General features: G+C 41.9%; 1 protein-coding gene across 3 annotated transcripts in view; it reads right to left on the reverse strand.

The window, feature by feature from the left end:
- The window catches only part of SUGCT (succinyl-CoA:glutarate-CoA transferase), an 880,365-nt gene that overhangs the window by 743,748 nt on the left and 119,578 nt on the right, over positions 1-17,039 (reverse strand). The window lies entirely within an intron of this gene.

A 17,039-nucleotide genomic window follows, 5' to 3' on the forward strand; every position in this document is an offset into this window, starting at 1 on the left:
AGCATTTCTTCATTGGCAAAGCTTAGAAGGCTAGGAAAGAAACGGATATGGAAGCAGGGATCACAGAAAGATATCCTGATGATTCACTGACAGAGTTGCAAAGGATGAGCTGAAACAAAATGTGTATGAATTGTTGAATGAAAACTAATGATCTGCTCTGTTGAGCCTTCACTTAACTGACAATAAAAAGTTCTTTAGAAATGTTAGCCAGGGCTTTCAAAAATGTTTTCACTATATGCAACCTGTGCTGAAAGATACAGGGAACTGCAACTTAATGCTGATAGAGTAGAAAGAAAACTTATCTTAGGGAGACTCCCAGCATTAAGTAATTTCCTTCAACCTACTATTATTTGCTGCCAAATAAACTATACTTTGTGGAGATACTTGGAAGTCTAACATTGGTTTAAGGAACTGTTATCAATTGAACTGCGATCTAAATATATTCAAAACACTGTTAAATCTGTACACCTAAGAATGTTATCCAATTTGGAAATACAAGAGGATGAAGGAGGTTGTTTTGTTCATGAGATCATACCAATGTACAGTAGATTGAAACATAATTATTTGTTAGTTATAAAAATACTAAAATAGGCACAGAGATAGATAAAAGAGGAACACATATGCCAAAAAAAATTAAGAAATGCCAAGGGTTATCAAGGATCACTAACAGACATCAGAAACTAAAAGGGTGGCTCACAAAAAAAATAAATAGAGCCAAGACCCTGGTTTGGCTTTTACTCTCCATAAGTGTAAGAAGATAAATCTCTATCCTTTAAAGCCATTCCTGTGTGGTATTGCTGTTATAACAGTACTAGGTAACTAAAACATATACTGTCATAGATACTATAGGGTATTAGATATATACTGTGAGATATTAATATAACCTACTCTTCTTCAGAACTCTTTTAATTTGTATTTCATGTTTATATTTTTTTAACTTATTTTAAATAATGTTTATTTTCTGTTACAAGTTTGTCCTGCCTTTGACATCTCCAGTAGGGTAAGAATTGTGCCTGTCTTGTTGAGTGTTTAAACTCCATGGCTATCCTTTAAATTAAATCAGTCATGATAGTATTACATTGGCCTCAGGAGAGACTCTATAGAGGAATAACAATGAATGATATGTCCAGGATCCATTCTCTAAATAGATAGAAAGAAAACAGGAGCCTTGAATATTTTTTAAAGCCAGACCATTTTTCTAAGACTAATGAAAATAACTATAGAAAATCAAAGTACAAATGTCTTGATATGTCAAATCATTACTTCCCAACAACTGCGTTGAATTTTATTAAAATGAAGTATAAAAAGCAAAACAGAAGGTTGCCTGGGGAATTTATGGATAAAGTGATTCATGTAAATAATTAAAAACTTACTGGAACAAGTTTTTTCAAGCCTACAAATGCAGTTTGTTTGGGAAATGGGTTCTTTAATATTTTTATTTACTAGGATTTACACTTGTCTTGTTACTTCACTTAATATTATTCCTATTGGATTCGGGCAAGTGAATTAACTCCTATAGCAATCCAGAGTACTCCCTCAGCCCAGGAGCCGACCTTAACCCCTGTCCAACGGTACTGCGGAGCCGGGGATCTACGACCCAGCCCCAGGGACACTCCCACCCATGCTCCAGCAGGCACGGCTGTGGCCACCTCTGGCTGAGCGCCCCTCCACGCCCCACCTCCCACCTCCTCACCCACCCCGCAGGCTAATCAACACACCCAGAGTCAGTGGGTCCCTTTTTCCTGCACAGCAGCGACTTCCAACACTGAGCTCAGTACCCTCCCGCTGTCCACTTGTGGTTCTAGTGGCCACAGCTAGACCCTGCCAGAAGTACGCCCATGGCACTCCCCATCATAAGCGGTCCCTTTGCTCCCCAGCAGCAAACCCCGCTGCCACACTTGGTACCCTCCCACCGCCAACCCATGGCCCCAGCTATACCCTGTCTGCAGTCTGTCTGAGGTAAGTCCCACCACAAACAGCCACACACACACACCGCCAGCCCGCAGCTTTACCTACCACGATTGGAACACCCCCACCACCCTTGTCACCCCCATGTGACTAGGGTGTCCACACCGCAGTTTCACTTACCTACCAACTGCAGCCCATGACACCATGGCCAAAGCCTGCCAGTCAGCCATGCAGGGCTCCAAAAGCCACAAACAGAACACTTCAATACCTACAGGAAGTCTGCCCATGACCCTTTAGCCCGAGGCTGGATCCCTCCACAGTGATTGACTGCAGCTCTTAAAGCCATGGTCAGAACCTATCCACCATTCCTCTTGTGGGGCCGCCCCAGCCATTGCAGTCCTCTGGTGTGTGTGCTGGTCTAGTGTCTTCTCTGCTGGGCCACCTCCAGGTCCCAAGTTTTCCTGCACAGCAGCTGCAGCCCCGTGGCTTCTTCGCCCAGTAGCTTCTGCCCTCAGTGGAGGACACGTGGTATCACCAAGTCTGTTCAGCTTCTCCACCAGCCAACCCCACTACAGCTCCATGAACCCTCGCTAGGAAACACCCAATCTGGAACTTACCTGTGGCATCACAGCGGCCCAGCAGCTTTTCCACCAGCCGATCCCCAGCCCCGGGGCATACCTGTACTGCTGCTATGGCACTGTGACTTCTCAGCCAGGCAGATCCCACCCCTGGGGCTACCTCAGCAGCCAGGAGCAGACCTGCAGCCCCTCTCTCAGGCCCCTCCCCCTTGGAATTGTGCCCCTACACGTCAGGTCCCGGCCTTGCAGCTCCTAAGCAGAGCCACTCCAGACCTTAGGCCCCATGGCAGGCCCTCTTCCCAGATTCACAGCTCACCCACTGAACAACCCTGGCCCTATGACACTACCCACCCACAGACCCACCCTGCCCCTACACACACTAGCTCTGGCCCTGTTGACCTCATGTGGCTTAGCAGACCCCTGGATGCCTGCCCTAATCTGTAGGCCCTCTGCAGCGTAACCCAGCACAGCAATGTCCTGGTCAGCCAAGACCAGTGCCAGAGCCACCTGGCACACTCTCCCTGGTCAGACCCAGGGTCATACCCACAGCCATCTGCCGCAGGCCATCGCCGCAGCACCTTGCCTATGTAGTAGCGAAATACCCAAACACAGTAGAACATTCTTACCAGCTCCACAGAGAGAAAACTCAAGGCCCCATGTCTTCAGGGAATATGGCACCAAGCACCACCCAAACAGCAACTTACCTCAACACCATGACAAGAAAACAAGATAAACAAAATACAACATCAGAGGTAGTCCTAAACCTAACGATGCTCATAGAAGAAGTGGATGTTAATCTGCCACAAAAAGAAACCCTAAGAATGCTACTTGGAGTCATACAGGATGTAAGGGAAATTATACAGAATAAGGATGCAATGATTAAAGAGATTATGTCCACCATAGATGGGATGAAGTCCATGCACCAAAGAAAAATACAAGAATTAAAGGGCAAGGTAAAAGAAGTCACAAAAAAAAACCCAAAACAAGATAACAGACTTCAGCAAAAATATATAAGAGGGGGGAAATCATACCAGCGATGTCAAGGACAACCAGGCAGACGTTAACAAATGGGAAGGACAGTCAAAATCAAGGCAATCAAACACACAAAACCAGGAGGGCAACGTAACGCATGGAGGAATACACAAAGGGACTGGACCTTACGCCGGCCCCAACCAGAATTAGCCCAACCCCCACCATCAAAGGGACTACCACAGAAAATGAAAATAGATTGTCTGGTGTGGGAAAGGAGCTAACTTACCACATCACACCCAGAGGAAGCGGAAGCAAAGGAAGGAAGAAGAACAGAGCAGAGCACACCTGCGCCCACCAAGCTCAGGAGACAACAGCCTGGCTCAAAGGGCCCAATGTTCAGAGAGGATCACATAGCCAGCCCAACAGCGAGATGTAACATCCTGCACTGGAGACACACTGAGGGATGTGCAACTGAGCTGACCCCACTACACTGAGGCAAAACACTGGGGGCATGCAATGGAGCAGCGGGGGAAGCAGAGCAAGGAGGTCCCTAGGGAGTATAAAGGATGGACTTTGGGGCCAGGACGTGGCACCCCTTCAGACTCGTCCAGAAAACACTCCTAAAGGTCAACAAACAGACCTTGAACTACTAACAGGCTTTTTATTTTTTTACTGTCTTTTTTCCTTTTTTTATCTTCTTTTAAATTTTGTCAGTGGCTTTTTTGTTGGTTAGCTTGTAGGTGTTGCTGTCATTGATGCCATGTTCTTATATGCCACTGTGGTGCTGTCAAAGCCATTCGCAATTTTATGCACAAATTACTATATCTGCAGGTCCACATACATAAGATAGGCTGGACAAACAATGTGAGGAGAAAATAAAGGGACCAATGGTCCTGGAAGGGCCTTAGAGTGTGGGGGGTAGGGAAAGGGAGGAGGTGTTGGCCAACCCAGGGACAAGAGAACAACGAGTGGTTCAAAACCAGTGGCAGGGAGTGGGTGGGAGGATTGGTAGGGAGTGACCAAGGGCGAGTAACTGAGAGGAATTACTGAAACCAAATGAAGGCTGAACATGGTAGTGGGACAGGAGGAAAGCGTAACGAAATAGAGGAAAGGAGTGGGAGGCAAAGGGCATACATAGAAGCCTAAATACAGACATGTACATAAGTAATTATATTTATGATTAAGGGGAAATAGACCTACGTGCATATATTGATAGGTTCAGTAGTAGGGCAGCAGGTGGACACTGGGCCTCCTCACACGCACTCCCTCATTACAATAGCACCTTGCTCAGCTGAACAGTCATTCTATGATACCCACCTTCCCGACATGATCACTGAAGACAGGCGTGTGTATAGGAAAACGTGGTGAAAAAAGCTGATGGTGCCCAGCTATCAAAAAGATATAGCATCTGGGGTCTTAAAGGCTTGAAGGCAAACAAGCGGCCATCTAGCTCGAAAGCAAGAAAGCCCACAGAAAAGAAGGACACAGCCTAAGTGAACAGGAGGTGTTGAAGGGATCAGGTAGCAGACACCAACGAATAAAAACCATCATTGTATGATCGCCTTTCCCACAAAAACGCTGAAGACGAATGTGTGCATCAATAAGTGTGGTGAAGAAGGCTGATGGTGCCCGGCTATTGAGAGATACAGTGTCTGGGGACTTAAAGGCGTGAAAGTAAACAAGCAGCCATCTGGCCCAGAAGCAACAAAGCCCACATGAATGCAGCACACCAACATGTGAGATTATGAAGGGCTAAGGACGCCAGATTTCAAGCAACAAAGGCAGGGTGAAAAAAATCATATCATCGTGCATGAGGGGAGCGCATGACGGGGACCCAATGCCCATCTATAGACAACTGGACATCCCTTGCAGAGAGGGAAGTGGGGAGGAGATGAGTCACTTAGGGTTCAGTGTAGCAATAATGAAACTCACAACCTTCCTCTAGTTCCTAAACGCTTCCTCCCCCCAATTATCATGATCCCAATTCTACCTTGCAAACCTGGTTAGACCAGAGGATCACAGCGGTACAGTTGGGATCTGGAAACACAGGGAATCTAGGACAGATGAACCCCTCAGGACCAATGGTGAGAGTGGCAATACCGGGAGGGAAGGGGGTATAGAAAGGAGGAACCGATCATGGGGATCTACATATAACCCCCTCTCTGGGGGATGGGCAACAGAAAAGTGGGTGAAGAGAGATGCCGGGCAGTATAAAATAAGATAAAATAATAATTTATAAATTATTAAGGGTTCACGAGGGAGGGGGAGCGGGGAGGGAGGGGGAGGGAAAAAAGGGAAATGAGGAACTCAAGCAGAAAGCAAATTTTGAGAGCGATGATGGCAACGAATGTATAAGTGTGCTTTACACAATTAATATATGTATGGATTGTGAAAAGAGTTGTATGAGCCCCAATAAAATGATTTTAAAGGCTATAAAAGAGGAAGAAGAAAGCCTGAGATCAGCGACAGATGTTATAAAGAGGTGCAATATTCAAATAATAGGAATACTGTAACAAGTCACAAGAAGTCAACAACTAAAGTACAAGGAAATTACTAGAAGAAAACTTCCCCACTGTAATGAATGAGAATTGGGCAATCATACAGGAAGTAGAGAGGATACCAATTAAACTAAACCCCAGAAAGAATTTACCAAGGCACATGCTAGTTAAATCATTCAACTTTGAGGTAAATAAGAAGTTCATAAGAGCAGTTAGAGAAAAAAAAGACAAGCTACATACAATGTTATTCATAACAATATGCTCAGACTTATCAGCAGATGCCACGAAGAGGAGGAGAGAGTGGAGTAACATCGTCCAAAAGTTGAAAGAGAACAATGCCATCCAGGAATCCTCTATTCTGCTAAACCATTAAGATAGAGAGTAAAGAGCCTTCCTGGACAAGGGAAAACTCAAAGAATATGTCATTAGACACCCAACCTGTGAAAAATCCTTGCATACTCACTGTGGTCAGAAGACCAACCTTCACCAAATACAAATAGGAGACAACCACATAATCAATCCCACATGGAAGTCAATGTGCCAAGAACAGTGAAAAGAAGGCAAGAATGAAGCCCCCCACATATGCTCTGCGCAATGTTATGTGGGGAGCTAAGAAAGACCCAACACAAAAGGTACTGGATAGCAACAATAAATCCACAATTGGTGGTAATAACTCTCAATGGCAACAACCTGAATTCACCCATTAAAGACAAGGAAACTAGAAAACATAACCCAACAACTTGTTTCCTACAAAATACACTTCTTCAGCATGTAGACAAAAATAGGCTAAGAATAAAAGTCTGGCAAAAAATATACCAAGCAAACGGCAACGAGAAAAAAAAATACAATAGGTTGCAATCCTAAATTTGGACAAAATCGACCTCAAGGTGCAAACCATAACAAGAGATAAGGATGTATATTATATAATGCTAAAAGGATCAGTAGATCAAGAACCTGTGAGCATAATAAATATTAAGTGCCTAACGAGAGACCCACAAAATTTGTCAAACAAATTCTTCAAAAAATGAAAAGAGAAATCACAGACTCAACAATCATAGGAGGTAACTTTAATACACTGCAAGGAGAGAAAGATAGGTCACCAGAAAAGAAACTCAACAAGGACTCTACAGAGCTGAACGCCACAATTAGGTGACTCGATCTGATAGACATTTATTGTGTGTGTGTGTGTGTGTGTGTGTGTGTGCTTAAAATTTCATGTTCTTTTTTTAAATCATTGTATTTGGGGCTCATACAACTATTATCACAATCAATACATACATCAATTGAGTAAAGCACACTTATACATTCATTGCCATCATCATTCTCAAAATTCGCCTTCCACTTGGGTTCCTGAAATCAGCTCATTTTCCTTTTTTCCCTCTCTTTCCCTCCCCACTCCCCCCCCTCATGAACCCTTAATAATTTATAAATTATTATTTTATCTTATCTTACACTGCCTGGCATCTCCCTTCACCCACTTTCCTGTTGCCCATCCCCCAGAGAGGGGGTTATATGTAGATCCCCGTGATCAGTTCCTCCTTTCTATACCCCCTTCCCTCCCGGTATTGCCATTCCCACCGTTGGTCCTGAAGGGTTCATCTGTTCTAGCTTCCTTGTGTTTCCAGATCCCAACTGTACTGCTGTGCATCCTCTGGTCTAACCAGGTTTGCAAGGTAGAATTGGGATCATGATAGTTGAGGGGAGGAAGCATTTAGGAACTAGAGGAAGGTTGTGAGTTTCATTCATCTCCTCTCAACTACCCCTCTGCAAGGGATGTCCAGTTATCTACAGATGGGCATTGGGTCCCCATCATACACTTCCCTCATTCACGATGATATGATTTTTCCCCCGCCTTTGTTGCTTGAAACCTGGTGTCCTCGGCCCTTCATGATCACACATGTTGGTGTGCTGCTTCCATATGGGCTTTGTTGCTTCTGAGCTAGATGGCCGCTTCTTTACTTTCAAGTCTTTAAGTCCCAGATGCTATATCTCTCAATAGCTGGGCACCAGACCTGGTAGACATTTATAGAGCTCTCCACCTGAATGCAAATAAAATCACATGGTTTTCAAGTGCACATGGCTCTTATTCAAAAATAGACCACATACTGGGGCACAAGTCAAGCCTGAGTAAATTCAAACATATAGAGGTCACTCAGACATTCCTCGCAGACTCTATCATAAAGATAGAGATAAATATCTTCCATACTTAACGATCATCTATGAAATGAATGGGTACTGGCCTAAATTAGTGATGAAATTAGGAAGTTTTTAGAAACTAACAAGGATGAGAACACAGCAGACCAAAACCTATGGGACACAGTAAAAGCAGTAATCACAGGTTGTTTGATAGCGATTAATGCACTTATGGAAAAAGAAGAAAGAGTTGTTACTGATACACTATCACAAAATCTTCAGCAACTGAGCAGAGTCAACAGATCAATCCCTCCAACAGCAAAAGAAATTACACAATAAAATCAGGGTGGAGATAAAGAAGGGGTACGACAAAAGAAGAATGCATAAGATTAAAGGAACAAAAAGCTGGTTCTTTGAAAGGATTAAAAGAATCGACAGACCACTGGCAACCTCACCAAGGACAGACAGGAGAAAATACCAATAGCTAGGATGAAGGGTGAAACGGGGGAAATCACAACGGGCCCTAAGGAGATTAAAATGATAACTAAAACTACTATGAAAAGCTGTATCCCAATGAAAACATGGACAAATACTTGGAAAAACAATCTCTCCTTAGATTATCCCAGATAGAGGTCAAGAACCTCAATAGACCTATAGCAATAGAAGAAATAGATATGGTTATCAAGAAACTACCAATGAAAATAACTCCCAGGTCAGATGGCTTCACAGAAGAATTCTACCAAGCATTCACAAAAGAGCTGACAACAATCCTACACAAACTATTCCAGAGCACAGAAAAATACAGGAAACTCCCACACTCATTCTACAAAGCTAGTATAACAATGATACTCAAACCAGGCAAGGATCCCACAAGAATAGAGAACTACAGACCAATAGAATAGAGAACTACAGACCAATCTAATGAAAAATGATGCAAAAATCCTTTACAAAATATTGGCCAATAAAATACAAAAGCATATAAAACAAATGATCCATCATGATCAGGTGGGATTCATTACAGGGATGTAGCGATGGCTCAATATCCGAAAGTCCATCCACATCATCCATCACATTGAGAAGAAAACAAATAAGAACCACAATGATAATACCAACAGATGCAGAAAAAGCATTTGACAACATCCAACACCCATTCATAATTAAGACAGTCCAAGGATAGGAATGGAATGGGAATTCCTCAAGTTAGTACAAACTATATATGAAAAACAATTAGCCAACACCATAGTAAATGGAGAAAAGATTAAAACAATCCCAATGAAAAAGACAACTAGACAAGAATGCCTCCTGTCTGCACTTTTATTCAACATCATACTAGAACTTCTAGCTAACAACATAAGGCAATGAAAAGACATTAGAAGTATTTGTCTAGGGGAGGAAGAGGTAAAAGTACTGTTATTTGTAAACAGCATGATTCTATACATTGGAAACCCTGAAAGCTCCACAACAGGGGTGCTGGCAGCAATAGAGGAATATGGAAAAGGGGCTGGATACAGGATCAACAAACATAAGTCTATTGGATTGCTATATACATCAGACAAGACCATAGGGATCAAGAAGGCAGTGCCCTTCACAATAGCCAAGCACAAATTGAAATATCTAGAGATATACTTAAACAAAAAATAAGATATTTGTACAAGGAAAACTAAGGAACCCTACTACAATAAATCAGGAGAAACCTCCACAAATGTAAGAATATCTCATGCTCATGGATCAGAAGACTCAATAGATTAAAGATGTCAATCCTACCCAAGGCGCTATATAAGTTTAGCACTATACTGATAGAAATACCAACAACCTTCTTCAAAGAAATGGGAACACTGTCTACCAACTTCTTACACAGAGGAAAAAGCCCAGAATTAGCAGAGAACTCCTCAAAGAGAAAGACAGTCAGACGGCTTGCTTTACATGACTTTAAAACATATTACACAGCCACAGTGGTCAAAACAGCATGTGCGATAGTTTATTGTGCCAGCCTGGCCGATAAACACAGTGGGATTAATTGAAGGGCGAGAGATAAATGGCTCCGTGAGCCTCGCCTTTCTTGTCTCTCGCTCTTAAATCATTGGACCAGCGTGTGGCTGCCTTGCTTGTTCTGTGCCTCAATTTAAAGGGTACACTACCTGTGGGATGCCTAGCTTGTGGACTGTGTTGCTGTACGTTGAGGTCCCTTTAAGCCAACACAATTGGAACATACATCTCTGAGTTGGGGACCGACAGTTGGTGACAGTTGGTGACCTGTCTTGCTGTTTGCTGCCTGGGTATATATAGCCCAGTTCTCTCTACAGAGAAGGAACTGGCAGCCCTCAAGACTTAAAGGACTGCTAGTGTCTCACAACTATCTCAGGGGACTGAGTTGCACCAAGTCATTTGTACTGCTTTATAATTTAACTGTTCATTTCTTGTGTTATATATCTATCTATCTGTCTATAATTTAACAGTTTGGTTCTTGTGTTATATATCTATATATATATAATTACTAGCAATCTGGTTTTGTCTCTCTAGAAAACCCTGTCTAACTCAGTATGGTACTGGTAGAATGACAGATACTCAGACCAATGGAAAGAACAGAAAATCCAGAAATAAAACCATCAGCATATAGACAACTGGACTTTAACAAAGGCCCCCAAAACATCAATGGATGCATCAGTGGATGCATACCAACATAAAGTGTCGGGGGGGGGGGGGAGACAAAGGCATTGGGGGAAGCAGGGTACTAATCCACCGACAGGGAGAATATTGTTTATAATCTCCACAAGAAAAGGAAATGAGAGTGCAAACAGCATCACCACATACCAAGACTTGAAGGCAATGCAAAGGCATGGAACAACCCATTAACAAAGAGGGCTATGGGGCCAGCTCCAATCCGAGCCATGCTGACCCCCTCCCTAAAAGTATGAATTACAGAGGTCATCACTGAAGCTACAGGCTGGGAGAAGGACCGTCCCACAGCGCCTGGAGCCCTACTGCTGGACTGGTGGGGAGATAGTGGAAAAGGTCAGCAGACTGCCCAGGAACTATGTGTAGGTTCTTTTTGTATATTCTTTTCTTCTTCTTCTCATTGTTGTTGATGTTCACTTGTTGGTTTGTTGGTTGCTGTTTTGTCTTCATTCTGTTTTTCCTGTCTATATAAGATAAGCATGAGAAACAAGCCCGTGGAGAAAGCAATGGACTAACAGTTCCAGGAAATCTTGAGGGAGGAGGGGTCTGTGGGAAGGAAGTGGCAAGCAAACAAGGTCACGAATAGGGAAACAACTAGGGATCTAAAACTGACGGCAAGTGGGGAGCAGAAATCCTGGTGGAGCATCTGTAATCTAGCCAGAGGAATTACTGAGAAGCAAACAAGAGGGGAACATGATAGTGCGACAGGAGGAAGGTAAAAGGAAATAGAGGAAAGAACTAGGAAGCAAAGCTATAGAGGTGTAAATATGAAAATATGTTCATGCATCACAATAGGGGTATTGGCCTATGGACACATATATGGAAAAACATTATGGCAGTAGACACACCAGACTCTGGGCCTCTATTTAAGTATTTGCTCAACACAAAGAACACTTTTTATAATAATGTGGCACTGGGCAATGCCCACCGCCCAGACACAATCACTGAAGCCAATTGGGTGCACAAACAAATGTGGTAAAGAAAGCAGATAGTGATCAGCTATTAAAAGATGTGCCTGATGTGACAAAATAATAATAATTTATAAATTATCAAGGGTTCATGAGGGGAGTGGGGAGGGAGGAAAGGGGTTATGAGGTGTTGATATCAAGGGCTCAAGTAGAAAGCAAGTTTTGAGAATGATAATGGCAACAAATGTACAAATGTGCTTGACACAATGGATGGATATATGGATTGTGATGACAATTGTACGAACCCCAAATAAAATGATTTAAAAATATATATATATAGCATCTGGAGTCTTAAACTCTTGCAACCAAACAAGCGGTCATCTAGCAGGGAAGCAACAAAGGCCACATGGAAGAAACACACCAGCATGTCTGATCATGAGGTGTCAACAGGAACAGACATCAGAGTTCCAAAAATTAACAACCTCGCCAAGTTCATGAAGAGGGGTCAAGCAAGAAACCCAGAGCCCATCCATGGATAATTGGATGTCCCAGCCAAGAGGGGCTGCAATGGAGGAGAAAATGTATCCAGAGGGCAATACTCCTTTTTTTAAAAATCATTTTATTGGGAGCTCATGCAACTCATCATAATCCATACATATATCGATGGTATAAAGAACACTTGAACATTCGTTATGCTCATCATTCTCAAAACATTTGCTCTCCACGTAAGGCCCTGGCATCAGCTCCTCATTTTTCCCCCTCCCGCCTGCTCATGAACCCTTTGTAATTTATAAATTATTATTTTGTCATATCTTACTCTGTCCGACGTCTTGCTTCACCCACTTTTCTGCTGTCCATCCCCCAGGGAGGAGGTTATATGTAGATCCTTATAATTGGTTCCCCCTCTCTACTTCACCCTCCTAGTATCGCCACTCTCACCACTGATCTTGAAGGAATCATCCGTCTTGGATTCCCTGTGTTTCCAGTTCTGATCTGTACCATTGTACATCCTCTGGTCTAGCCAGATTTGTAAGGCAGAATTGGGATCATGATGGTGGGGAGGAAGCATTTAGAACTAGAGGAAAGTTATGTCTCATCTTTGCTACACTGCACCCTGACTGGCCCATCTCCTCCCCACAACCCTTCCGTAAGGGGATGTCCAGTTACCAACAGATGGGATTTGGGTCCCCACTCCACACTCGCCCTCATTCACAATGATTGAATTTTTGTTCTTTGTGTGTGTGTGTGTGTGTGTGTGTGTGTGTGTGTGTGTGTGTGCTTTGATGCCTGATACCTCATCCCTTCAACACCTCGTGATCACACAGGCTGGTGTGTTTCTTCCATGTAGGCTTTGTTACTTCTGAGCTAGATAGCTGCTTGTTTACCTTCAAGCCTTTAAGACCCCAGATGTTATATCTTTTGATAGCCGGGCACCATCAACTTTCTTCACCACATTTGCTTATACACCCGCTTTATCTTCAGCAATCGTGCCAGGAAGGTGAGTGCGATAGTTTATTGTGTCAGCCTGGCCGATAAACACAAGTAGGATTAACTGAAGGGCAGAGGGATAAATGGCTCGGTGAGCCTCGCCTTGCTTGTTCTGTGCCTCAGTTTAAAGGGGTACACTACCTGTGGGATGCCTAGCCTGTGGACTGTGTCACTGTAAGTTGAGATCCCTTTAAGCCCACACGATTGGAATGTTCATCTCTGGAGCTGGGGACTGACAGTTGATGACAGTTGGGGACCTGCCTTGCTGTTTGCTGCCTGGATATATATAGCCCAGCTCTCTCTATAGAAGGGGACTGGCAACTGGCGGCTCTCAAGCCTTAAAGGACTGCTAGTGTCTCACTGCTTTATAATTTAACTGTTAATTTCTTGTATTATCTATCTGTATATAATTTAATGGTTCATTTCTTGTATTATATATCTATCTTTATAAATATATTTATATATATAAGTACTAGCAATCTGGTTTGTCTCTCTAGAGAACCCTGTCCAACACAATGAGTATCATGGAATGCCAGTTTAATAGAAAAAAGTAGTCTTGCATTGAAGGAGTAGTTGAGTAGGGGGTCCAATTCCAATGTCCATCTGCTACTTTAATAATAAACCTATAAATATATGCACAGAAATCTATTTCCCCGTCCTCATATATAAATATGTTTACATATGTACATGCCTTTATTTAGACCTCTGTAAAGGCCCTTTGACTCCTAACCCTTTCCTCTATTTCTTTCACTTTCCAAAGGGCAATACTTCTTTAGTCATTCCTCCCCCAGTAATATGATCTCAGTCCAATCTTTCACTTTATGCTAGACTGGAGTACAGCCAGTGGCACAGACGAGATCTTTCAATATACAGAATTCAGGAAAGACAACCCCCCTCAGAAACAGTAATGGGAGCAATGATTCCAGGAGGATAGGAGAAGGGAAGGGGGAGGAAGGGCGGAAAGGGGGTAGAAAGCAATGACAGCAGAATAACCTCCCTCAGGGGAAGAATACCAGTGACTAGGTGAAGTGATAGACTCGGCGGTATAAGATATGTATAACTAATAACAATGCATATTATATTAAGAGTTTTCAGGGATGGCAGGGTGGGAGAGATAGGGGGAAAAAGAGGAGCTGAGATCAAAGGGTTCAAGAATAAAGATATTTAAAAATTGTTGAAAAATTGTAAGAGCCTACAATAAAATAAGGTATTTTTAAAAAGATATATTATTCATATTGTTTTCTCCAGTAGTCTATTTTATAGGAGATTTTGATTGAAATAGCAATACTCTGACCATCTATGCACTTTTTAGGAGCTTAACCACCTACCATCACTGGATAGTGTTATTACAAGTCCAACTATTCAAGAGCTGTCAGAGTCTGATGCATATGACAGCTCGGACACAAATATATCTAAGGCTTTAAGTAGCAAATTTTGAAATATTTCATCACTTACAATATTACAAAAGAAAATAAAGCCTTCTACTAGATATACAAGTCAAAAAAGTCACTCTGCCTAGAAATATACATCTATACTCAGTGTAGCCAGCCACTCTGCTTCACAAAATGAATATTTCTACATAGCATAAAGGTCTGAGAAACAAATCCATAGAAATTCATATGTGAATGAGAAAAAGGGTTTATACACAAGAGTAGTTAAATATTGAGGAAACATCGTAGCCCAGTCCAGATCAAGTCTATAAATCCAATATTAGCCTATATATCTTATACCAATCTGTAAAGTCCTCTTATGACTCACAAAACACATGGAATGACACCGAATGCAGGAAGATCACAGGCCAGTGGGATGGATGTCTTCTGGGTCCATTGGTGTGGTAAGCATCTCAGCACTGGCTGGGGTCTCCACATGGCTTCTCCAGCACCCAGGGCTGCATCAGGATAGGTCCATGTGACTGCTCCAGCTCAGGGTACTAGTGTAGTTCCATGCATCTTGTCAGTTACAGTCTCCCAGGGAGTGAACCGAGAGAGATAGTGTCTCCCGCCTCCAAGAAAGAATACAGGATTTCCCAGAAATCTCACTAGAAGGCCTTGTCCACACATTGTCTATGATCTGATTGACAGCCTAGACTCCACTCCTTCACTCATAATCCTCTCAAATTGACACAAGCTTATGCAACTACCACAAACACCAATAATATAAATGCTGACTTTTTAATCATCTGATCTATTGGCTTTTGTTAGGTATATCATTATTTTCTGAGACCATATTGCGGTTTATTATTAGATGCTGGATAATTGATTCTGATGCATAGCAACTCATGCACAACTCCATACAACAGTGGCTTGTCCTGCGTTATTCTCATCATTGCTAGATTTGAGCCCACAGTCACTGTGTCAATCCTTCTGTTTCAGGGTCTTCCTCCATTTCACGGACTCTCTACTTTACCAAGAATGATAACCTTCTTTAAGGACTGGTTCTACCTAATAAAATGCCAGAAGTGCACGAGACTAAATGTCTATGTTCTAGAAAGTCATAGTATATTCAATATCATTTATCAACACCATAGTCCCAATGTATCAATTCTCCTCTGGGCTTCCTTATTTATTGTCTAACCATTGCATGCATATGTATTGATTGAAAATGCCATGGTTCACCTTAGTTCACAAGATGACATCTTTGCTTTTTAACACTTTAAAGAGGTCTTTTACAACATATTTGCCTAATGAAATGTGTTATTTGATTTTTGACTGCTGCTTTTCATGCTTGTTCATTTTGGATACAACTCAAATGAAATTCATAATAACTTCATTATTTTCTCCTTTTCCATAATTCTTTTTATTTGTCAAGTTGTGGACATTTTTGCCATCTTTATAGTGAAATATAATCTATATTAAAGACTGTAGTTTTTGATTGTCATCGATAAGTGCTTCAAATTTTCTTGACTTTCAGCAAGCAAGAATGATCATCTGCCTGTTGCTGATTCTTCAGTACTGTTACCATGTGCATCATATAGCCCATTTTCTTGAATTATTGGTACATCACATAGACGGAATAGGTATGGTCTATGCACAGTTTGCAGATAGCACCATCAAATGTTCTGGAATTCCCAATCTTTGCAATGCTATCGATTCTGTGTTTTTATCCATACAGTTGAATGCGTAGTCAATAAAACACAGGCAAACCGCTTTCTGACATTATCTGCTGGCAGCCAAGAGCTATATGATCTCAGTAAGGAGATCCCCCTGTGTCCTTTTTTAAGTCTAGTTTGAATTCCTGGCATTTCTCTTGGTTTACCACTGTCAATCGGTTTTTAATTATCTTTAGTTAACACTCACATGTGATATTAATGATATTGTCCCATAATATCCACTTTCTATTGGATCAATTTTCTTTTTGAATGGACTCAAATATGCATCTTTTACTGTGTGATGGCCAGGTAGCTGTCTTCAAATTTCTTGGTATAGACTAGCACATGATTCCAACCTTGCATACATTTGTTGATGCATCTCAATCAATAGTCTAACAATTCCTAGAGTTTTTTTAATTGTTGTTGTCATTTGGTTTGTGTGTATACGTGTTTTTGTTTTATTTTGTTGTCAATAGCTTTGATGCAACTAGGACCTCTTCCTTCACTGCAATCAGTTCTTCAATCTCCTGCTACCTCATAAAATAGATGAATAACAGCCGATTATTTTTGTACAGAGAATGTGTATTCATTCCAGCTTCTTTTCATGCTTCCTATGTTGTTCAATATTCTGTACATAGAATACTTCACATTTTTTCTTTAGCTTTTTTCCGTTTGAGAAATGCTATGCATGTTCTTCCCATTTGGTTTTCTAATTCCATATTTTCTAATTCCATTCATGCTTCATTATTATACTTTACTATGTCTTCTTGAGCTTCCCTTTGAAATCTTC

Source organism: Tenrec ecaudatus, chromosome 9 (assembly GCF_050624435.1).
Source record: "Tenrec ecaudatus isolate mTenEca1 chromosome 9, mTenEca1.hap1, whole genome shotgun sequence".
Taxonomy (NCBI): domain Eukaryota; kingdom Metazoa; phylum Chordata; class Mammalia; order Afrosoricida; family Tenrecidae; genus Tenrec; species Tenrec ecaudatus.